This window comes from Sceloporus occidentalis, unplaced genomic scaffold, assembly GCF_023333645.1.
Source record: "Sceloporus occidentalis isolate IW3139 unplaced genomic scaffold, rSceOcc1.0.p SCAF_7, whole genome shotgun sequence".
NCBI lineage: Eukaryota > Metazoa > Chordata > Lepidosauria > Squamata > Phrynosomatidae > Sceloporus > Sceloporus occidentalis.
The window spans coordinates 66,510,260-66,535,321 of record NW_028316987.1 but is presented as its reverse complement, the minus strand read 5'-3'; the positions used below and the strand labels follow the sequence as shown (position 1 = coordinate 66,535,321).

The window sequence follows — 25,062 nt, the reverse complement described above, 5'->3', positions numbered from 1 at the left end:
TAACCTTTGCCATCTTAACAACACTCTGATGTTCTTGGCCATATGCGGCCCAGGTTTCCTCTGTGAATTGTTGGAGGGTATGCATGGTGTAGTGGTTTGAGCACTGGACTGTGACTCTGGAACCAGGATTCAAATCTCAGCTCAGCCATGTAAACCCACTGGGTGACTTTGAGTACATCATACTCTCTCAGTCTCAGGGAAAGGCAATAGCAAACCTCCTGTGAACCAATCTTGCCAAGAAAACCACAATCAGTTTGGCTTAGGGTTGCCATAAGTTGGAAAAAACTTGAAGGCACACATCAACAACAACAAATGCAGGGGTATCTTACAACAATATATTAACACTGAGGAAATCCACCATAGTCCCCAATATAATGGGAATTGCAGTTAAACTCAGAAAAGAAGCCTGACTCTGATGTTCCTTGGCCATATGTGTCCTGGATTTCATCTGTGAAATGTTGGAAGGTGTCACAAAGCAAGTGCTGCACCACAGAGCTATGTCCCTTGCCCTGAATTACAGCACTGAATGAGATCACCTTATGCTGATACATCTGCTGGAAAACAACCTAAGTGGCCTATGGTACAGCCACTGTACCTGGCTGTGTGAGCACATCATCAGGGTCAAAATGCAATGCCAATTGGGTAGGTTAGATGTGCAGGGGACCTAAAACTGAACAATAAACACAGGTATAGTCTCAGTAAAGTGGCTCAAGTTTTGCAATCTCAGCTTAGTATTTAGGGTGAGGAGAAGGGAATACCATCTCTCAATAAACTCTAACTTGTTGATGTCAACACTGATTGGTGATGATGCTGATAAAGAGAATGTCACAGAAGAAAGACAAGCATTGACTGACAAAAGCACTCTGTAGATGTATTCCCCACTCTCTTTTTCCCAGAAGGATTTTGCCTCTTTGAAAAACACTGTGCTTTGATGAAATAATGTATTCATTCTCGCCTCTTCCAGAGCTGTGCACCCAAATGAGGAGGAGCTATCAGCTGCATGATCTCTTTGAAACAGCTGTAAGTCAGATCAGATTCACCTGGCAAAATCTTTCCCTCACAAAGATCCCAGAGGCATCTCATGTCCTCTGATCTCAAAACTGATGTCTCAGATATGGAGTTAGTGATAAGAGCTGACAAGTGATGGATGTTTCTCAGACAGTCAGGCTATCATGTAACAGGGAAGAAGAAGAAATAATCCATCCCTGTGAATCTATTTATTCAGCAAGTTTTCATGTCTGCCTGATGGCTTGGTAAAGTTCTTTAGGAGGCTGAAACCACCAGAATCCCCCAGCCAACATGCCCACTGGCTAGGAGAGGCTGGGAGCAGTAGCCCATCAAAAGTAACTTTCCCAGACTTTGCCCAAACCCAGGCTAATTTCACCTCAAAAGCAAAACTTTTCAATGATGGCAGTTCACAAATACAAATTTGTGCACATTGAAGCGAGGGGCTGTGTGCCCCCCTCCACCATTTCTGGGTGTGGTATCCCACTGCCACACATTTCAACATTTCACAAATGAAAACTCCAACACATGAGGCCAAACAACAACATCACACTGTGGTTGGCTAAAGTTATTAATGTAGAAGAAAACACATGCTAGGAGAGGTTTCAGCAGTTTGCTTTTGCCTGAGTCTCCAGGGAAGGTCAAGATTGCATTCCCTCTCCTCCTCTATTCCTGTTAATCAACTTCAAACTGCTTTTGCACCCTGAACTCAGTCTGCAGCCATTGAAGTAAGCTGCAAAAGAAAAAGGGGGAAAGTGGAAGGACGAGAGACAAACTGGGACATTTTAAAAGCAGCAGAAAAAGTGGGTTAGCAGAGGATTAATCAGGACTGTCTCTGCCAAATCAAGACAGTTGGATAGTATGCACTGCTTGCTTTCCAAGCCACCATTGTGCATGAGGCTTGCTGAGTGCTGAATAATGCTTAGCTGTTGAGACACCGAATTGTGTGTGTGAGAATTTATCCTGAGTTAGTCACATTTCTTGGTAAGGTTCGTGTAAACCAGACTAGAGCCTTGGTATATAAACACTTTAAAAATAATAATACAACAAATATAGTTTGAGAATCCCTATTTTAGCAGAAGTGCTATCATTCAAGGGTCAAGACCCAGAGCCCTTGAGGCATTGCTGTTCGGAAGAGAATTCACATCAGTTGAAACTAATGTACATTTCTGTAAATCTGAGGACTTTTATCTGTCCCCCTCATGTCACAGTTTTCTCATTGTCCTCTTTTAGACATGGAAACTAGACTGATTGTAGCTGCTCAGCTGAGAGGCATGGCATTTAAATTACCATTTGCTAAATTCTCCACATTACATGAATTTGTAACCAGTTTTTAAAAGACTCACTTAATCTTAGAAATGATTAATGATAAGATATTTGCCTAACTTGTCAAAACATATGACTTGCTGAAAGTGAGTAGGTACATAAACTTTTTTCCCCATCACACAATAGCTTAGCCTACACAATTGGTTTTACATAATCAGCTTGCTAAAAATCTGCTTTCAAGGGGGAGGATTGTTATTTTCTCTCCACAATCTCACCCACGGTTTGGGGGGTGGGGTCAGTGGAAATGAGCAGGTTTCCTGGAAACTTTTTTAAAAAGCAATATCATCATACTATTTAAAATGAAGCTTGAGAAACTGCTGTTTTTTTCCTTCCTCCTCCTCTTCCTTGCTTCCCTTGACATATAATTTGTCTAGTGAATCAATAGTAATTTAGAAAATAATGAATGGTGACTCTAGCCATTGTCAGTGCCATTTGCCACTCCTTCCTCCTTCTCTTCCTCTTCTGCCTCCTCCTCCACCACTACTTTATTCCTAGCTATGGGTTTATATACCCATGGCAATGGTGCTTACTTCTCTGTGATTATGTGTTGAACAATTCTACCAGTACTTACCATTTCTCTTAGGCTGCTGCCACACTGCACAGTTAATGCAGCTTGACACTGCTTTGACTGTCATGGCTCCATTCTACAGAATCCAGGGATCTGTAATTTGTGGTGACATCAGAGCATTTTTGACAAAGAAGGCTAAATATTTCACAAAACTAAAAATCCCAGAATTCCATAGCATTAAGCCAGTGCAGTGAAAGCATTAATTCTGTAGTGCAAATTCAGCCTTGGTTAAGCTGGACTAGACTCACAAAATCCTTGCGATAAGACCCAGCTGCAGTCTGAATTACACTTCAATTTGGAAAAGGTAAACCAGGTTATTTAAGAGATGTGATAAGGTCCATAGCTACATGCATTAGAAGGCTGAAATCTGTAAGTAAGTGAATGATACAACTGAAACTCACTATCTCAATTGTACTGTTCCATTAGCAAAGAATAAAAAGTTACAAAGTGACCCATTGCAAGAGTTGCACTGAAAGAAAATTTTAGTCAGTAATGCCGACAGTTTTGGAATATTTCACAGTATTTGCAGCCTACAGTGCCTGCAGCCATGTATTTACAAAGAAATTCAATCTTAATTTTCAGTCTTATTTCTGGACTGCTGTGGGAGTTTTTTATGTTGTTGTTGTTTAAATTAAATTTCACTTTCCTTTTGGCCAAATATTCAGTAGGCTTTTCGTCTCTGTCAAAAGTACAGCCACAGATTTGTGCAATCTAATTTTTACTTGGAAACGCAAAGCGGTGGGCATGTTGACATGACATCGAAAACCTGTCCATGCCTCTTAGCATGTTGATTCCTTTCCTGTGTCAAACTTGTCACAGAGATGTAGAACAGTGGCTAAATGATCGTGATTATTTTGAAGTGCCAGATCCTGATCTTTCCCACATGATGCCCCATGCAGGATGAGATTTTCCTAATGCATAAACAATAACTGTGATTATGACTTTTGACAATGAAGGTGTTGGAGTAATGCTATTTTTGTGTAAAACCTGCTATTTGGGGAGTGAGAGGGACAGAACATGGTATATATTCTTTGGAGTTTTATTCCAAAAAGTCTGTGACATCTTTAGCATCATACAGACAATGTATTGTATCATTTGAAGTATTAGTTTATTATTATTACTTCTAAGAACTTCCAGATTTGGAAATGCTCTGGACAAATTGTGCATGGTGATTGTTTGCCCAGCCGTGCAACCCCAATAACTTACTAGTTGAGCAGGTTGCAACATCAAATGCAATCATGGTCTCACTTACCTTCGGTGTTCTAGCCAGTGCAGGGTGATCAGATATCCTACTTTTCCCAGACACATCCTACATTTCAACCTTCTGTCTGTGAGACAATCAAAAATGTCCTCCATTTTGAGCAATTTAATGGCTCAGCCAGTTACTGAAATCTTGTATAGATCAGCATAGCATTGTAGTTCTACACATGGACTTATGGAAGGCTGAGCCGTATAGCATTTCCCTGCAAGTTATCATACAGCCGCTGTACCACCACCAACATAGTAATTCTCTGCTTCACGGGCAGCAGGCAGAATCATAGAAGTGTCTGGCTATGTCTCCATAACTGGATGCAAAATGATTACCTCAGCACTGAGATCCACTGGGATCCTCTGGAGGTCTCAGCACTGCTTTAATCACTTCAGTCTGCCTAAGGGGATATAGCCAGGTGCTCCTCTGATCCTACCCCCACAAGTCATGGAATGACTGTATGGAGAGGGGGCTTCAAAGACAGTACAGTAAGTTGGGGGTGGGGTGAGGATGGACACTGTGAAGAGAGGGGAGGAAATGCCACAGCACTCAAAGAAGACATACACACACATATGTTTCTGTTATACCTGCACATGTGACTAAAAGGACACCAACCACTCATGTTTCTCACGGGGAACTCTTGATTGTAGCTTATGCCTTGCAACTGAGGGAGAGGCTTAGCCACTTCTGTGGGTGCCTCTCTTGGTTAGCTGTTCCTCATTCAGGTGAGCTGCCTTGTCCAACAGCAGAGGGACCAAGCTGGTCTTCAGATGTCTCACTGGATGGCTGTTGGGTTTCCTCCCATTCATGTTGGCTGGGTAAGTCTTGTTCCAGGTCTGACGACAAGTCCTCTAGAGGAAGCATGACAATCACCACCCACATGAGCCATGTCAGCTACAGTGGTAGTAGCAGTGGTAGGTTTTGGTGAACCCACAGTATTTGCCTCACCATGTTGGATGTTGTTGCCAGACCTGATTACTATAATACATCCCCTGTTCTCTAAGATGTTTCATTATTCAAGCACAAATCCTGACTCAGCCATGAAATTCACTGGACCAGTTACCTCCCCACCTTCCACCTGACCTCATAAAGTTTGTGGGGAGTGGAAAAGGGGAGCAATGCTATGTTTGCCACTGTAAACCCCTTGGAGGAAGCTGATGGTACAAATATTAACAGTAATCAACTTCATAAGTTGTAGATTTGAAACAAGTGCTTCCTCTTCCTATGTCTGATACTTGAATAGATACAACACACTAGCTCTTTAACTTCAGCTGCTCAGAGCAAAACTATTCTAAAATGTTGAGAAAATGGGTGGATTACAGGTTTGCTATAGTCCAGAGCATTGTTTTCAGAGGAGAGTATATGTGTTAAAAAAAAACATTTCCACACTTACCACCCATGTCTTGAAACCAATTACCTAACTCTAAGGGCCCCAGGGACTGCTTTAAAAGCATAGGAGTGACAGTCTTGTTGAAGAGAACCACGTCTAGTCAGATCAGCACCTGGGAATGGTATTCATGTCAGTTTGAGTTTCATGATAGAAGAAAAGCAGGAGGAGGGATGAAGAAAAGCTATTTACTGGTAAATGTAATTATACCTTTGATACCTGATTCATAGCCTAATCAACTAACAGCTCTTACACTACTGAGAGTTCCCATCAACTTTCCCCATAAACCTAGGTTGGGGATAATAGGGACTATAGTCTAGCATAGCATTTCTTAAATTATCTGATGTAGGATACTGCATTTTTTTCTCAGTATGCCAGGGACTGACACCATACTAGTATCCAGTGATCACAATGGTGTCTTTCTTTTCTAGAAACAGACTCACAGGCAGTAGACTGAGGACTAGGAAGGCACCAGGTTGTGGAAAGTTGGCTTACATCTTTCATGACCATGCATGGGGACATGATTATTGGTGTGCTGATCTAATCATTGGTATCCAGTGTGGTACACAGACATTGCCCAGTCACATCTTAATAGCTAGATGGAAATTCCTATTGTTTGCAGGTATGTGCTTTCCCAAGTTACACAGAAATATAAGAGGTAGAGGCTTTCCAAAGAAAATTATGAGAGAGCTCAAGATTTCATGCACCCACATTGCCCATCCCTCCTTCCTTAGGCAGACCAATTGCTCCATGTTCAGCACTATGGTGCACAGTCAGAGGACCAGGGTGGGCTAAGCATGGACTTTCAAGGATCAGACTATCAGACTGCAAGTATACACTCTTTGAAGACTCATTCCTAAAGGGATGTGTTTGGGAATCCAATGCCCTGTGCTGCATAATACTTTAGAAGAAGCGTGGGCAACTGGGATCTTCCAAGAGTTTCTTAGCCTGCCAAAAAGATACCATTACAATGAAATAAACAAACAAACCTGGAATAAGCTGGAAGTATCTTTTGCTTTTTAAAAAATGTATTTTAATGCTAAATAGTGCAGGAGGCACAACAACCTATTTAAAAGGTGTATTGTCATGAATGAAGACTTCTATGAGAGACTGTTCCTTTTCTTGAAATGGTAATAAAACAACTTGCTTTACAAGCTATTTCATTACAGAGTTTTAACAGCCATGACCAATGCAGATCACTACTGCATAATTTGATTCCCATGCTAAGGTAACAGGCAGTTTCACCCAGGGTTACTAGAATGAAGGAAGGGAAGGATGATAGGAAATTACAGAATGGGTGACTTTGGAACTGTGCTATAAACATACTTTAAATAATTTTATAAACAGTTAAATGAAAAGAAAAAGAGGTAAACTGATGCAGAAAACAGTGCTTTCTTGAAGAAGCATGTTCCTTTTGCCACAGTTGTTACTAACTGGCAAACATAGCCTAAGCCCTGAGCCTTGGCAAACCACATCAAAAGTCTAGTTCAAGACCTCACTTCCCAAAGTGGCCAACTCACAAACAGGAACATATGGAGAAAATACGCTCTAACTGTTGTACCCCAGTGATCTGAGTGGACTACAACAGTTTTGTAAAAAATTAATAATTATATAGAAGGGCCATGCCAAACGCAGATCTCAGATAAGTTGGTTTTCTTGTTGTTGTTGTTGTTGTTGTTGTTGTTGTTGTTGTGTGCCTTCAAGTCATTTCTGATTTATGGTGATCCTATGGTGAACCTATCATGGGGTTTTCTTGGCAAGATCTGTTCAAAGGAGTTTGCCATTGTCTTCCTCTGAGGCTGAGAGCATATGACTTGCCCAAGGTCACTCAGTGGGTTTCATGACTGAGCAGGGAATTGAACCCTGGTCTCCATAGTCATAGTCGGATTTTCAAACCACTAAATCATGCTGGCTTTTCAGATTACACATCCCAGTATTCCCCAGCCAATATGGTCCCCAAACATGTTACGGGGAGAATTCTGGGAGCTGTAGTCCAAACTTGGATCAAATAGAATAGGGTCCCTTGTTGCAGGACATTGGCTTCAGAAGCCAATTAGCTTCTGTCTTTCCCTGCAGAAACATAATCAATCTGTTTCCTTTTCTTCCTGGAATGCTGAAGCTCAGCAATAACATTTAAAAAAAATGACTGTACCACAGCACTACCGTTTTGAAAAAGGGCAAGGGCTAGAGGAAGAAATATAAAAATGAAATAGTGGTGCAATGGAATCTCAGGGTGAAGGAAAATTACTTTCTACAAGCTGTGTAAACTTCTGTTAGGAGAGAAAAGGCTCTGTTTCTCTTTCTGATACAAGACATGCTTAGATTGCATTCTCTTGATACTGGAGATGAAACAAAGAGAAGAAACACTTCTGCTGCTTGAATCACAGCTGTGGAGAAAGGTGAAAGGCAGACAAGCATTAATGTATTAGAGATATAGTCACCGCAGATGGTAGATACTATGGAACCACAGTAGCCCTGTGTATCCAAGTCATTCCCCTTTTTTGGAGAACAGAGCCATGTGTACCACCAGTCCAAACTTTGAAGGAGCTGTCCAGGGACCCAAACCTATGAAGTTAGCAGTGATGTAAATCTTAGTGCAAATTTCAAGTCAAATCTCTACCTTCAAGTCTCAAGTCCTTGCAAGATGCGTTCAAGTCAGGTCTGAAGGCTGGGAGCCAACTTTTCACAGAAGAAAAGGAGATGAGGTGTTCTCAGAGGGGAACAGCAAGTGCATTAAGCAATGGGCTTTGGGAGGGGGGAGGGTTGAAGTCTGGTTGGCAGCCTCTCCCCACTGCACATCAGAGGAGCCTTCTGAAGCTTATCAAAAGTTTTAGAAGGATCCTTCCACCTCAAGCCCATTGCCTAACACATTTGCTATTACCTTCCAAGTAATGCACCCCATGCACTAGGAACCGATCTTGCCGGCTGCTCAAAATGAATTACGCCAGAAAGTCAGTTGCTAAAAATATGCAAGTCACAAGTCGAGTCAAATCAGTGCGTCATTTATTGCTGAGCTGAGTCCAAGTCAAATCTACTCGAGTCTACATCAGTGGCTGGAAGCTGGTGTCTCTAGATTTGAGGCTAAACTTTAAAGCAGCCATCCAGTTTCCTGTCTCTTGTAGGGTAGAGTTCTATGGTAGGTGGACAGCACCTATAAAGGTCAGATTAGAGCTGCTAGCTTTCTGAATAGGTTCAACACATTGGATAGCTCCTATAAAGTTTGGACTAAACACCAAAGTGGATTTAAAATCCTGCTGACATGGGAGTCAGTATCAACAATTCATGTAATTTTTCACACCCCTCAGCACACTATTTTGCAGCTGAAAATTAGACAAAAATCATAACTGGAGGTCAATTGTGAATATAATTCCTGGTTCCTCGAGGGGAATAAATGTGATCTGCTCCTCCAAGAGTGTCAGATGATTGATTCCGGATGAAAAATATTTCCCCACATGAAATTTAATTTGAGTAGAAATTTAGAGATTCTGGGTGCTCCAATGGGTAGTCCCCCCCCCCCAAAAAAAAAGGTTGTAGTTGTTATGTGCCTTCAAGTGGTTTCTGATTTATGTTGACCCTAAGGCAAAACGATAATGGCATTTTTTCGGCAAGAGTTGTTCCGATTTTTTTTTGCCATTTCCTTCTCCTGAGGCTTAGAGCATGTGATTTGCCCAAAGTCAACCAGTGGGTTTCATGGCTGAGTGGAGAATCGAACCCTGGTCTCCAGAGTTATAGTCCAATACTCAAATCACTACACTACACTGACTATACAAGACTCACAGGCTGCTAAATGCCCACCCCTGGGTTGAAGGCCTGTGCAAATCCATGAGGAACTCTGAGAAGTAAATTTGACTACTGGAGTATTCATTGAAGTATGTTTTGGGTTATATCATTGACTGGAAACAGATGCTCATAACTGAAATGTATTTCCAAAGAAAATACAGCTATTGAGTCCTTGTCCAAGTCTCTCCATTCTTAAATCAGAGATTCCTTAGACCCCACCCTCCCCTGGTTTTGATGACATATGATTGTTTTTCATATCATATTGTCTCTTTAGCTTATTAGTTGGTGGGCCTTTGGTATCTGCTGGGATTTGGTTCCAGGGTCTCCTATGGATACTAAAATCAGTGGATGTTCAAGTCATTATTATTATTATTATTATTATTATTAAACTTTATTTCTATAGCGCTGTAATTATACACAGCGCTGTACAAAGTCGGTAAAATTAGGAGTAAATAAAAGCCTGCCCAAGGCGTACATTCTAAGATAATAACAATTAAAAGAGGAATAGATAAAATTACCATATAGAAAGGAAAAAACAGATTAAAAACATCAAATATCAAACAAATCACATCACATCAAATATTGTCAGACAGCCAGATAACAATCACAAATTCCCTGAGAATGCTTCCCTAAACAATATGGTTTTCAGCTCAGCTTTAAAGCTGGTTAGGGAAGTGATGAGCCGTGCATGCAGAGGAAGAAGGTTCCAGGAATGAGGGGCAGCTAGAGAGAAGGGACGGATCCGGGACGGGGCAGAGAAGATCCTGGGTTGAGAGAGGAGATTTTGGCTACCAGAGCAGAGAGTGCGAGTAGGGATGTAGGGAGAGAGAAGATCAGTTAAATAAAGAGGGGCCAGCCCATGCAGGGCTTTAAAGGTGAGTAGCAAAAGTTTGTACCTGATGCGGAAAGGAAGAGGGAGCCAGTGAAGGGAAGACAACAGAGGGGAGACATGATCATAACGGCGAGCGAGTGAAATAATGCGTGCAGCTGAATGCTGAACAGAAATTAATGGGTGGAGGTGAGAGAGAGGAAGCCCTGCCAGGAGGAGGTTACAGTAGTCTAATCGTGAGACCACTAGGGCATGGACCAGTGTCTTTGCGGTAGAAGCGGAGAGATATGGACGGATTTTGGCGATATTATAGAGAAAAAATCTACAGACTTTGGCTGTTGTCTGGATCTGTGGGATAAATGACAAAGAGGAGTCAAAGATGAAACCGAGACTGCGGGCTTCCTGGACCGGCTGGATAGAGATGTTATTGACGGAAATAGAAAAGGAATAGTGAAGGGTGGGCTTAGGAGGGAAAACAAGAAGCTCAGTCTTGGACATATTGAGCTTCAGACGCCGATGGTGCATCCAGTGGGAGACAGATGTTAAACAGGATGACACTTGCTGCTCTAGCTCTGGTGAAAGATTAGGGGTGGAAAGGTACAGCTGGGTATCATCGGCGTAAAGATGGTAGGAGAAACCAAAAGAACTGATAAGTTTGCCAAGGGAGAGTGTGTATAAAGAGAACAGAAGGGGACCCAAAACAGAGCCCTGAGGAACTCCAACAGATAAGGGGACAGAAGACGAGGTCTGACCACCCGAGACCACTGAAAAAGATCGATCTGACAAGTAAGATGTGAACCAATCGAGAACAAGGCCCGAGAAACCAAGGTCAGAGAGTACATCTATTAGGAGACAGTGGTCCACGGTGTCGAAGGCCGCAGACAGATCGAGTAGGACAAGGATAGAATAAAGGCCATTCGCCTTGGCCCGCAAAAGATCATTTGAGATCTTAGTAAGGGCCGTCTCTGTGGAGTGCCGTGGGCGAAAACCAGACTGGAAGGGATCCAGAATGGAGTTGGTTTCAAGAAACTCAAGACAGCGTGAATAGACGACTCGTTCCAACACCTTGGAGAGAAAAGGAAGAAGAGAGATTGGACGATAGCTAGCCAAGGAAGAGGGGTCGAGAGAGGGTTTTTTCAGGATAGGGGAAACTAAGGCATGTTTGAAGACTGAGGGGAAGGAACCCGAAGAGAGAGAGAGATTAAAGATATAGAGGAGGGAGGGTAACAAAGAGGAGGCTATAGTCCCATTAAATACAGTGGCATGGTGAAGTAGTGTCCCTTATATAAAATGGCAAAATGAAGGCTTGCTTTTTGGAATTGTATCATTTTGGAATATTTTCAAGCTGTGGATGATTGATAAAGAATCCATGGATATGGACAGCCATATGTACATACGGACAGTGGTTTTACTAAGGTTGGCATCACCCGGTGCAGTAACTCCTGGTGTTAACCTGTCAATTGACCTCCTCCCATCCCACACCACACAGAACCCTTAATAAAGTTTTTTGTACTAATGTTACTCACAAATCGTGTGTAGTTTTTTGCCAGAAGATCAATTCAACTAATCAGCTTATAATTTCTGAGGTTCCTTAGGCCTCTTTTTTTAAACAGTGGAATTAGTATGCTAAGCTACCAACCAGTAGAAGAACAGTCTGGAATATTTATATGGGTGAACAGGCCTTCCAAAATGTTGCTACTGGGTCTTTTGGCCAAGATTTTGTGTTTACGTATCATCCTGCCTCAGAGGGAGAGAAGAACCACTGGACTTGATCCCCTTCCCACCACCATTTCCTTCTCCTTTTGTGTCATGTCTTTTTAGATTTTAAGTGTAAGGGCAGGGAATTGTCTAATTTAACCATTTGTAAGTTGCTCTGAGAGACTTTGTGACTGAAGAGCAGGGTATAAAATAGGCCTGCACAACATACAGCACGTGGGCCACATGTGGCCTGCCAAAGGATTTGGGGTGGCCTGCAAGGATGTGGAATAACTTCAAGGCTGAGGAGAGGGCCGTGCAGAGGAAGAGGAGGGGAAAAGGCAAACACTCACCCCAAAATGTTCCCGATGCAAAAACATGGAGACTTGTTGAGGAATCCATTGTTCTTTGCTGACAAAGAGGCCGGTGACCTCACTGGAATGGAGACATATTGGATTGCAAAAGAGGGGTCCCTGTTGAGATGCAAATAGACTTTAAATTTCCTGGACTTTGAAAACCTCCCTGCATGGCCAGAAGGAGGAGGAGCCTGCCTGCAAAAGATATCCTCCCCGGCATAACATCTTTACTAAGGACTGAAACAACATGCAGGCATCTGACTAACATCTCCTATTGTTTTGGGGTTTTTTTTTTCCTCCTGTTTGGTTTGTAACATCTTGCCTGATGAATCCCATGGAGCTTCCAAAGGCTTGCAACAAGTATATTGTGCATTTCAGTTGATGATGGGGTTTTTTTTGTATTTTATTTGTATTCAAATAAATAAATAAGTCAGAGTCAACCTGAAGGCACATCCCAACAACAAATGTGAGACAAAGGGGTCAGGAGGAAGCAGAACTAAGATGAAGAGGGAAGGAGGGAAGAAAGAAAGAGAGAGAGAAAGAAAGAAAGAAAGAAAGAAAGAAAGAAAGAAAGAAAGAAGAAAAGAGACAACCTGGGGGACCACATTAGATGTGGAACCACCCACAGAAAGGTGAACTGGATCAGGGCCACTGGATGTTAGATGGACTTTTTAAAAACTTTTTGTCCCTGCCACAATACTAATCCAAATGTGTTGAGGGGAGGTTTGTACACCTGCTACTTGTCTCAGGAATCACTCCAGGGCAGAGAGCATAAGATCAGAAGGCAGAGAGGTTTATGGACAGAGAAAGGAAAAAGGAGGGGAGTAACCAACATGAAGATGAAAAGAAGACAACCACTATGGAGTTTATCATATGGAGGAAAACTGGAAATTTAAATAGGGTTTATCTCATGAAAATCACACAATTACTATTAAATTGCAATTAAGATTTTCATACACATCAGTCATTATCCTGGGAATAACCAGGGAAAATCCCATGAATGATTTGTTGCTGTTTATTGCCTGGTTATTCATGGATTAATGGCACTTTAACTGCTTTTCAGTGGCACATTGTGTGAAAACCTTTATCGCAATTGGACATTTTTTATGAGATATTCCCGGGATAATGGCCATTTAATCACAACGTTGTGTGAAAATCTTAATTGTGAATGCAAGGTTTTCACTGGATAAACCCCGTTTATATTTTCAATTGTCCCAATATGATCAAGTCTTATGAAAACAAGGTCAAGTGGGGAAAAGAGAGACTCATTTTATGGGAAAAAGAAGAACCAGGGTATCACAAAAAGACCTATCAAGTGCTGAGAGTAGAAAGTGCTATGGAACGCAGACAGAAAACAAGAGGAGAACACAAAAACATTATGCAGAGATATCTTATAGGCAACGGAACAGAAGATGAAGTTCAGAAGTGTATAGGGAAAGTAGAAACAGAAGCAAGCATATGCTAGGGCAGGAGCAGAATTTGGGAAAGTCACTTTTGAGGCTCTGCTCCCAGAATCCACCAAGTAACAGTACCACTGGCGGTGCTACCTGAGGGATTGTAGACCTGGAATCCAAAAAAGCAACTTTTCTAAGCCCTGGAGTAGGAGGATTATTTTATACACTCAAGCAGAAATAGCATTATAAGATTTTACATTAGAACTGCCTAGGGATTTTTTTGCACCACCTCCAGTACCTGGCTCACTTCTTCCAAATTTGAGCCAAATTCGGAAGTTAGGCTGATTTTATCGCACTGGCATTTCCCTCAAAATGGCTTCCCGTCACCTCCAATGTTGAATTCGGACCCCGTAAGTCACTTCGGCAGCCATTTTTTCCAACTACAAAGCTTCTGATTTGGAAAAAAAATGATTGCTGAACTGACTTATGAGGCCTAATTCAACACTGGAGGCAATGGGAAGCAATTTTGAGGAAAATGTCCATGCAATAAAATCAGCCTAACTTGCGAATTTGGCTCAAATTCGGAAGAGGTAAGTACAGCACCAGAGGCGGTGCGATAAAGGTAAGACTAAAAGGTAATTTTAACCTTTCAGCTATATATAAAAATGTAAAGTGATAGATAGATGATAGATAGATAGATAGATAGATAGATAGATAGATAGATAGATGATAGATAGGTATTGTAATATATGTTACCTTCTGTGTATTGTGAAAGTGCCTCAGGAACACTCAGATTCAATGAGTGTAAGAGGCTTAGATATCTATATCTCTCTAAACAATATAATTTAGCATACAGAGGAAATAAAAGGATCTGCACATACACAAATCAAGGGTAAGTTAACATAACATGTAATGTGTATGCGCATGCATATGCACACAGACACAGAAGCTGGTAAACCCATTCCATGTTGTTTGAGTGCAAGGTGCAATCACAATACTCTTAATCTATAGGTTAATAGCCTATGCTTTGCAGCAGCTTTAATCTCCCATCTGAAATGACCAGTTATTCCTTTATACCAACAATTCTCTTGCTGCCACCTGGCAATAGAGGCCCCAGAAACCAAGGGTTATATCTTGCGAAAAGCTTTTCCCCCACAGTGTGATGACCTGATTACTGCTGTGATCACCCTTTATAGATCAAAGAAAGATTAGCGCAATTTTCCTTCCCCCCCCCTTATGTGTGTGTGTTTCCCTGGCACATCACAAACTCATAGAGATGCAATGGAAATAAAGAGCAGATTTTCAGTGGAAAGAAAATGCAATACAGGGAGAATTCAATGAGAACGTGCTGAAAGGGCCATGTTCCATCAGCTCAATAATTTCAACTGGAGTTCAAGCATGTATTCCTATATATTCATTTTAGAGTATAAAACAATCCTCTTAGTATCAATTTGGAATCATTATGTTTAAATACACTTAAATATATTTTCCAACTACTAGGTTATATTACCCATTTCCTTCTATTGATTCTCTTTTTACTTAGTCCACTAACTAAGATTAAATTTTCTGACCAAGGCAAGCCCAAGACATTTTGTTACCTGAGACAGAGGAGTAAACAGTACCTTATACTCACTCATATTAAGCTACCTAGTACCCAAAGCCGGGTAAGTTATTTTGGCATAAAAAACAGAAAACCCATTAAGTACCCATCTCTACCAGTTAAAAACAAAAGCTGTATCAAATTAAACAATGAACAATTTGCTGTTCTTTCATGACACACAAAATATAACCCCTAGAGAAGTTGCACCATTCTGTCTAATGGGATAGCCAGCCCTCAAATGAGGACTGAGGATGTTCAGTGGCCATGAAATGCTGACTGATTCCACACTACACTATTATAGCACTATAATTCCACTTTAACTGCTATGGCTGCTTGCTATGGAAATCTGGGCTCTCTGAATGAGAATTTTAAATGCGCTTCCTAAATTGTAAATCCCAGAAATCCACAGGGGCAGCCATAGCATTTAAAGCGGAATAATAGCGCAAAGCACTCTTGAGAGATAGTTATCCAGACTCTGTTTAAAAGCCTCCAAAGAAGGAAACTCCACCATGCTCAGAGGTAGCATATTCCACTGTTGAACAACTCTTACCATCAGATATTTCTACCTAATTTTAAAGTGGAATCTCTTTTCCTGTAATCTGGATCAAATGGATTCCTGTAATTTGAATTTGAATGTTCTGCACTCCAAAGCCTAGCCTGTTGTCTGCAGCTATAGCAGCAGATGATATCTTTTATTGCCAGTGTTGACATAAAATAAATTCAGCTATCAGTCCAGTCAGTTTTTGTTCTTGAAGTGAGAGGGAGGTGCCATCTTAAACTTTGCTGAAATGTGTGAAATATCTGCCCTGTGCAGATTTCTCAGTCTGAGACGGCTTCTTTAGGTGTTTCAGCCATTCTTGACGCATCCTCGAGTCTGAGTGGGGTTCTGTGGTCAAAGTGCTGGTCTGGGATTTAGGAGATTTAGCTTCAAGTCCCCACTTATCCATTAATCTCACTGAGCAACCTTGGGGCAGTCTGACCTACTTTCCAGGACTGTTGTGTGAGGAAAGTGGGAAGGAAGAGTAATGTGCACTGCCTTGAGCTCACCAGAGGATATGGAAAGTCTATTTATAGTTGGTTATAGGGTGCAGTCTGGTACCATAACAATGAATGGGTAGCATTATTATTATTATTATTATTATTATTATTATTAACCTTTATTTATAAAGCGCTGTAAATTTATCATCATCATCATCATCCATAGGATGGTGCATAGTATAGATTGTGTATGCTCCTGCATCAGCTTCACTGATGTTGCCTCCACACCCACCCTGGAAAACAAAATACATTTACTTGGACTGAAATCTTCCTGATTTTATTGACCTTACTGTCAAGCCAGCCTACTGAGCAGCCTACTGAACATCACAGCCCAAGAGGAGTCAAATAAAACCTTGGGTATCTAGATCATCTGGCCAATTATTTGTCTTTCTTTTTCCTGCTCTTGGCAAGGGAGCCATTCACAGAGGCTTGAAAAGTCAGTGCTCAATAGGAGACCTTGCCCAGTTACAGCCTTCTGCTGAGCAAAGCAGAACTGGCTTGATTTCAGTTTGACAAGCAGCTGCTATAAAGGCAGAGGTGCACTGCCAGCTTTTGAAAAATATAACCTATGCCTTGTCCTCCTTCACAAGAACATTAGAAAAGCTATATTGGAGCAGTCCGGTATTCTATTTCCACAGTGCGCTCAAACATAAGGAAGCTCACAAACAAGTCACAAATGCAATAGTACCCTTCATCTCAGGTTCCCCAGCTACTTGCACTCCTGGGTGTGTTGCTTCTGATACTGGAAGTAATATATAGCCATCATGATCACAGCCCCTGGAACTGTTTTTAAAATCTGTGAGGAGTGAGGTCAACACCGATAGGAGATTCCTATTAATTTGGCTTATTTGCTGGTACTTGCAGCAGGAGGGCAAAGTACTTTTCTCATCCATTATTACTGAAACATTCTTAAATATGAAGGCTCTTACAAGCGCAATGTATGTTTAAAAGTGTTTTCCATGTGTTCAGTGTAGCTAACTCTTTATCAACCTTTATTATTTCTGCAGGGGTTTGTCTTAGTGCTATGCTTTCTTATTATGTCTTTGTTGTTGTTGTTTGCCAAGTCATTTCTGACTTATGGTGACCCTAAGGTAGTTTTCTTGGCAGAATTTGTTTGTATTAAAATATTTATCTTAAATATTTGTATTGTATTGAATTTGGATTAAAATATTTCTATTTCATCTTTGCACACATTGCATCCATTAAAAACAAAACAATACCAACTTCCAAAAAGACAGTAATACCTTAATGAGAATTCCCAGTGGCTCAGCCTATACCAATTTTCTGACTTATGATCTATAAAGGATTTTCCTAAACCTTCCACAACTTATTCACCTCCAAAGAGCCCATCTCTTGCAAACTCTCAGACTGGATGGGTCATTGCTGCAATCAAGTGGAATAGACTGTCATGAAAGCCCCCTCTTTGCCCAGGACCAAAGACTAATGCCTCAAGTCCACCCCAACTTAGGGAAGTGGAGAGGAGGTCAGAGAGCCAAAAAGAGATGGAGGACAGGCAGTGATGCAAAAAGAAATTTGAACAGGTGTGTCAGGAAGTCAATCTAAGCTATGAGCAGCACATGGCTTTGTCCAAGGAAACACCTGTCAACGTATGTCAACCCCATGAATTTAATAGGGTTTTCTTAGGCAAGGTGGTTTTAGGCAACCAGAGGTGGTTTTGCCAGTTCTTTCTTCTGAAAACTAGCCTATAGCCCCTGGTATTAATTGATGGTCTCCCACACAAGTATGAACCATGGCTGACCCTGCTTAACTTCCAAGATCAGTTGGGATCTGGTGGCTTTAGGGAATTTCGGCCCTAGAAAATGATGTAATAGCCAGCAGGGTTAGTTCCCTATGGACCAATGATATTTTTACAGCTTTGAAGACCCTTTGGGTTGCTAAGAGCCTTCTCTCACCAGTTCCACCATTCCATTCCCTTTTATGATTATTGTACACTCTTCCCTTTGGGTATTTACATGATGAAGTCCACAGCACCGAGTTCCCTTTTAACCAAAATGGCCAAAATGTTGGGGCTGATGTTGATTCCAACCAGGATCATCTATTCTCTTTCTCCTCTGCTATCTCTACATCATTTACACACCAAGATGAAAAAGGCCTTGGGGCTGAACTTTGTCTAGACCAGGGTTTTCAACCTTCCTAATGCCACAACTGTTTAATACAGTTCCTCATGTTGTGGTGACCCCCAACCATAAAACGTGTTTTCCAATGATCTTAGGCAACCCCTGTGAAAGTGTCATTCAACCCCAAAGGGATCACAACCCACAGGTTGAGAACCGCTGGTTTAGACCAATGGAACATTTTGGAAGGAGAGGGAATTTGATTTTCAATAAGAAGTTGGGGTGCGGGGAGATAGCATCTAGAAGCAACTTCTGTGAATATCCACACAGAACGTATTGCCACATTCTTCCGTTTTTGCCCCATCTCAATGACTGGGGGGTGGGGTAGAAACCCAACAAAATCCCAACAAAACCAAACCCAGATCCCAACAAAAGCAAAGCCAGATCCAAAAGTTATGAACAAAAGAATCACACTGAAGAGACCATCAAGGAGCCCTTATCTTCTGCCCTGCAATATCCAGACATCAGCCTTCCAACCCACAGTACTAAGGGCATGGAGCAATTTCCTTCTATTGAGCAATTCTCCTATATATGTGTGTGTGTGTGTTTGTATATAAGAACTGAGGGAGGTACTGCTGCATTATTGCCTTACGTATGGATTTTTTTATGCTTAATAAAATTTATTTTTGAAAAAATTAAAAGGAATTTTTGGTATATATACATATGTATGTACGTATATGAAAACTCAAGGAGGCACTGCAGCATTGCTGCCTTACGGATGGAATTTTTTATGTTTAATAAAATATTTTAAAATTTAAAAGAAAGGAATTTTGGTATGTATTTATGTATGGGAGAACTGAGGGAGGTACTGCATCATTGTTGCTTTATGTATGGAGATGTGTGTGTGTTTACACACACACACAACCTGGGAAGAGGGCATAATAAAACTGGTGGTTGTGTGGGACCAAAGAAAGGGCTGGAAGGGAAAAGGAAAGGACCTCGATTTCTCTCTCCTTCCCTTCTCATTTGTCTCTCTCTAGTCTTCCAAACCAGCCAAGTCGTAGTCATGTCCCCCCCCAAACACACACACACACCCTTTCCCTCCCCAGGAACACCCCTTTTCCCCTACGAATTCATTTGAATAGCTTTCAAGCAGTAAAATGGAAATGTAGCTCCTGCCCTCTATTTCAGCAGCAGCCTCAGCAGCGTCCTGGCAACAGAGCAATTTTCTATCATCAAGGATAAATGGCATCGAACAGAACATTCTGATAAAAAAGAGGGGGGGGGGGAGAGAGAGAAAGAAGAGGGGAGTAGGAGAGAGAGGTGTGTGTGTGTGTTGGAGGGGGAGAGCTCTAGCCCAGGAAAGACTGTGTGATTGCTGCCCTTCCTGTCTGTCATCCCATTACAAAACCTTCTCCTCCAAACCTGAGCTGCATGCTGTCAGAACTAATAACGTCTCTGTAATAAAGAGTTTGTGTGGGGAAAGGGGGGGGGGGTTGCATTCAGGCACAATGTTCCCATTTATGACATAGAGCTCCTTCCTCTCTCCCTCCTTCCCTCCCTCTCTCTCTCCACCTCCTCCTCCTCCCTTCTTTCAAAAGAAAGAGGACCAAAAATTGCATGCATGCATATATACACACACACACACAATACATACATATATCTATCTGCACATGCACACTCACACCTGCAAGTATATGTGTCTATACATATACAAGTATATGGATATGGATACTTATATACTATTTCCGCCAGCAGCTGAAGACATTTTTATTTACACAGGCATTCAGCGGATGAATTTTACTTGGGTTATGCTGCTGTGTGCTGTAAAGGCTTTACACGGTTTTTACCATGTTTAACCATATGCTCTTAACTTATGTTTTAATATCAGTAATGTTTAATCGTTTTTAAACTTTGGTCCTTCTGTTTGTTTGTTTTCAGTTCTTGTAACCCGCCTTGAGTCCCTCTGTGTGTGTATAGGTAGTCCCTTGGCATGAACGTCTAGTCATAACCAATTGTAGGGGCAGTTCTGATCTCCATTCCTAAGCCAAAGAGCCACTGTTGTCCAAAGATGACTCTGGTGGTTATGTGGCCAGCATGACTGCACCAAATGCTGGTACCTTCCCACTGAAATAGTACCTATTTATCTCCTTGCATTTACATGCTTTTGAACTACTAGTTTGGCAGAAGCTGGGACTAGTGACAGGAGCTCCCTCCATCATGCAACATTCAGGCCTCAAACTGCCAACCTTCCAATCGACAGAACTGGTGTCTTAACCACTAAGCCACCGCATCCCACCATATATATATGGTGGCGGCTGGCTTGCAAACTATACTCAAAAAAGCAGACCCCTTTCTGCATGTCATAGCAAAGCACTACGCCTTCCATACCCGACTCCCATGTTCAGGTTGTTGTTATTATTGTTGTTGTTATTTAAAGTCAACATGTCTATTGAGGATGAGGATGAGGATGGTAATAATAATAATAATAATAATAATAATAATAATAATAATAAATTTTATTTCTTTCCCACCTCTCCTCAAGGCCGGGTACAGCCTGTTCAAATACAAAACGCAATTAAAAATATATAAACCAACAGTTAAAATACAATTATATCAGATCATTAAAATGCACTCATAAGAGTTCATATACAGATTAAAAAGTCATGATGCCACTGAAGGGAGTGGAGGGAGGGAGGATATAAAGGAAGGGAGGACTACTCACAACTTTGATCTCTGTGTGCTTAAAAAGAGATTTATCATCAGCAAAAGTGGACCAGGGGTTCCACAAAGGGCTGACGTGGATAATGCCAGTGGCAGGAGCACACTAATTTGGTAAAGGCTGTTCCAATGCTCCTAAATGAGGATTTTTGCAGTTTCTCACTTAGGCAAAGATTCCACTTACTAGGCCTCTTGGGTAACAACTACTCAGTCCATAGCACCATTAAAAATATTTGCATTTTTGCACTGATTCACTCACGGAAGCCTCTACTCTATGAAACCAATCCACAGTCTTCAATCCACATAGGGGTAGGAATACATTGGAAATATGGAAACTGCTCTCAGTTGACAGTTACTCAAGCACTGTTGTTGTTATCTGATCTTGAGTTGACTTTGACTCATGGTGACTCTATGGGTGAGACATCTCCAAAACCCCCTTCAGGCTCCCTGATCCTCTAGTTCATCCATTTGGCATGGAGTCTTCCTCTCTTTCTGCTGCTTTCCAGAATAAAGGAGTTTATATTCCATATACCATATACTCCAGCATAGAGGAACCTAAAACACATGAGCTCCACTGAAAATTCAATCACAGTCCAGTTACTTTCCTGCAAACTACATGTGAGAAGAAGGAAAGGAGAGCCTTCTTGTTAACTGCTCTTGACCACAACTCATGGTGATCATGATGATGAGACATCACCAAGCCCCTCTGTCCTCCACTGCTCTGCTCAGGTCTTGTAGATTCAGGTCCATGATCTTCCTGATTGAATCTGTCCATCAGGTGTGCGGCCCATCTTTCTTTCTGCTTCCTTCTACCTTCCCTAGCATCATCTTTTTGAGTGAGTCATACCTTCTCATGATGTGACCACAATACAACATTCTCAGTTTAGTCATCTTGACTTCTAGGGAGACTTCAGGCTTTATCTGTTCCATGACCGATTTGTTTGCATCCATGGTATCCTCAGCACTCTTCTCCAGCACCACATCTCAAATGAGATGATTTTTTTAATCCACTTTCTTCACTGTCCAGCTCTCACATCTGTACATGGTAACAGGGAATATAATGCCTTGGACGATTATAACTTTAGTTCTCAGTTGTACATTATATCTTTTCACTTGATGATCTTGTCTAGTTCCTACATGACTGTCCTTCCCATTCCTAGCCTTTTTCTTATCTCTTGACTGCAGTCTCCATTCTGTTCAATGTTTGATCCAAGGTATGAGAAATTTTTAACTATTTCGATTTCTTCTTTATCTGGGTTGAACCTATGTAGATCCAGTCTGTAGTCATTTTTTTTTTTTTTTTTGCTTGCTTTATGTTCAGCGGTAATCCGGCCTTTGCACTGTCTTCCTTAACCTTCCTTAGTAATTGTTCCAAATCTATGATGTTTTCCGCTAATAGTATAGTGTCATTTGCATATCTTAGATTGTTGATATTCCTTCCTCCTATCTTCCCTTCTTCTTTTTCTGAGTCAAACCTGTGCTTCATATGATATTTTCTGGGACAAGCTGAACTTTTGTAGAAGTTGTACAACTTGTACAAGTTGACTTGTAATGTAGTTACGGTCTAAGTGGGGCATTAGTGAAGACCAGTAAGTCCAATGACTTCTTGTTAACTGTCTTGTAGATAGTACCATTCACTATATTTGTAGGTCACTTGTCAACTAATGGCAACCACATGGACACCATAGGGTTTTTAAGGCAAAGAATACTCAGAGGTGGTTTCCTTTTTCTGAAATATTGCTTACAGCACCTGGTTTTTTTTAACAGTCCCACCTCCAAGTGCTTACTGAACCTGAACCTGTTTGGCTTCCAAGATCAGAGGGATCTGGTGCCTTCAGGTTTCAAAAGACCTTAAATTGTATGTTTTCGCCCCACCTACTTTAGGCAGTGATCTCCCAAGTTGATGTCAGGCAGACAGCAGTTTAATCATGAGGCTAAAAATAGTTTCTCACTTCTGTCCTCTATCACAAACATTATGTTGACAGCAAAGGGGGATATATATGTGTGTGTGTGTGTGTGTATTCAAGAATGCATTCACTGTGATAGTTCTACCTTGTCAAATAAGTTCTGTTGAACCTAGTCTCCCCCTGCCACTTTATGCATTACCCTGGTGGGGTAGGCAGCCTGCACCTTCCAGACATTTAAGACTGCAGGGATCATGATCCCTGCTGTTTGTGGCTTATGTAAGTTGTAACCCAAAATATCTGGAGGGCATTCAGTTGCCTATCTCTGTTTATATGGGAGTAGGATATTAATCAGGTTTTATAGCTACCAAAACTGAGTTGAAGTTTTGGGGCTGGATGCAGACCAAATTATATTTGGTATGGTCAGTAGGTCTTAAGTACTGGCTAACACTCTAGAGCTGGGTTCAACCCATGTGTTATGAATCCAATTTAAAGAAACGAGAAAATTGCAGATTGGTAGTAGTTGGAACAAGATTTCCTGCTCTGTGGCATACAGCTAGTTAAAATATGGCATCCCAGCTTTAAAAAAAAATGAAGATTTTAAAAAAGAGCCCACTTCTAATGTGTACAAGTGAATAGGTGGGTGGGTAAAAGGAAATTTCCATTGCTTTCATACTACATCTTACTGTGAATTAATTTCAAATCAATTTCACTTCATTGACCTCAAGCACAATTAATTCCATTACCTCCTACTAAAGAAGTAGCAGTTGTAACTCTGTTATAGCAAAAGTAATACACACAAAGAGAGGTGTAGCAGGAAAACATATAGAAAGTAGAGTAAATGACTATGGAAAGCAAGAGACAAGGCTTCTGCTATTTATTTGCAAAGTACACAAGACAAATACAGTGACCATTCACAAGTACTAGAACATGACACAATTTTCCCAACCTTGCTGTGCTGATCAAAATATATAAGTTGATTTCCTGTTGTATTGTTTTTAACTTTTTTAATTAATAAAATTATTTTTTAAAAGCACAAAAAGTCATATATAGAGATATATAGATATAGATATATGGAAGAGTTTAAATTCCATTAGATCCAGTGGGATTCTTACTATTATTTACACCTGTAAGATTTCTCTTTAAATGACATCTCATGCATTCATAAATTAAAGTGCTGGCTTTAGCTGTTGCAATGGATGATGCAAGAGTGTCGAGGACACCTGATTACTTAACCTCAGCTCATATAGTGAACTTTTCCTTGGCAGTTTTATGAAAATTAAGAGGGGGGAAAACCCACAACTGTATACAAATACTAATGAGTGTGATTATGCAATCGAATAAAAATCTTTTAAAATTATCCTCACTTTCTCAGACTCTTCTCTGGCTTCCCAACATTGACTATTTAATAACAAAGGCCAAAGGTAAAGGTAGCCATATCAACCATAAGAATTTTTTTAAATCCATTTTAATGTAATACTTATATTAAATCAAACAAAGGGGCACAAGACTGGTGTACATGTTTTGAATATCTCCAGTCCAATAGCCAACTAACAATCAATGGAAACTTGCTGAGTCAAAACTGTGGCAATATGTCTACTCTAGTTAGAGCTAATAATTCAATTTAATTTAGCCCATGATGTCGTGATGTCTATATTAAGGTTTGAGATGGAATAAGGGAGGAGGAATATACAGACATTTAGCTCTAGCAGATGAGGGGATGGTTTGGGGTTTCACCTGGAATCACCTCTAGAAGTACCAGGAGCAAAAGATACAGAAACATTTGATCATTTTTTTGAAATATAAAAGCCAGGCAGCCACTCAGAATCTCCTCATTATGGGCAAAACACACTAGCTCTTTTGTTGGCAGAAAACAGAGAGAAACTAGGCAATCTTTATAGTAACAGGGCTGGAGATGCTAGATTAGTAGTAAAAGTCAATCGAAACCAAACTGGATAGCATAATTTGATGAATGGAGGACATAAAGCCCCCAAAACAATTATTTTCATGAAGTGGAATGTTATCTGCAATGATTAACTACGATCTGCAAGCCTAAGTAAAACAGGTCCATACTCTAGACATCTACACATTCACCTTGCATCCTTTTCCCTAAGAATGTTGTTGATATTATATAT

The 25,062-nt window shown here is 40.9% G+C and overlaps 1 long non-coding RNA gene across 1 annotated transcript in view; it reads right to left on the bottom strand.

The window, feature by feature from the left end:
• Positions 1 to 25,062, bottom strand: part of LOC149309871 (uncharacterized) — a 72,627-nt gene that overhangs the window by 5,467 nt on the left and 42,098 nt on the right. The window contains exon 2 of the long non-coding RNA XR_016281855.1: positions 4,736 to 4,999. This is a non-coding gene — a long non-coding RNA (uncharacterized LOC149309871). The remainder of the gene's footprint in view (positions 1 to 4,735; positions 5,000 to 25,062) is intronic.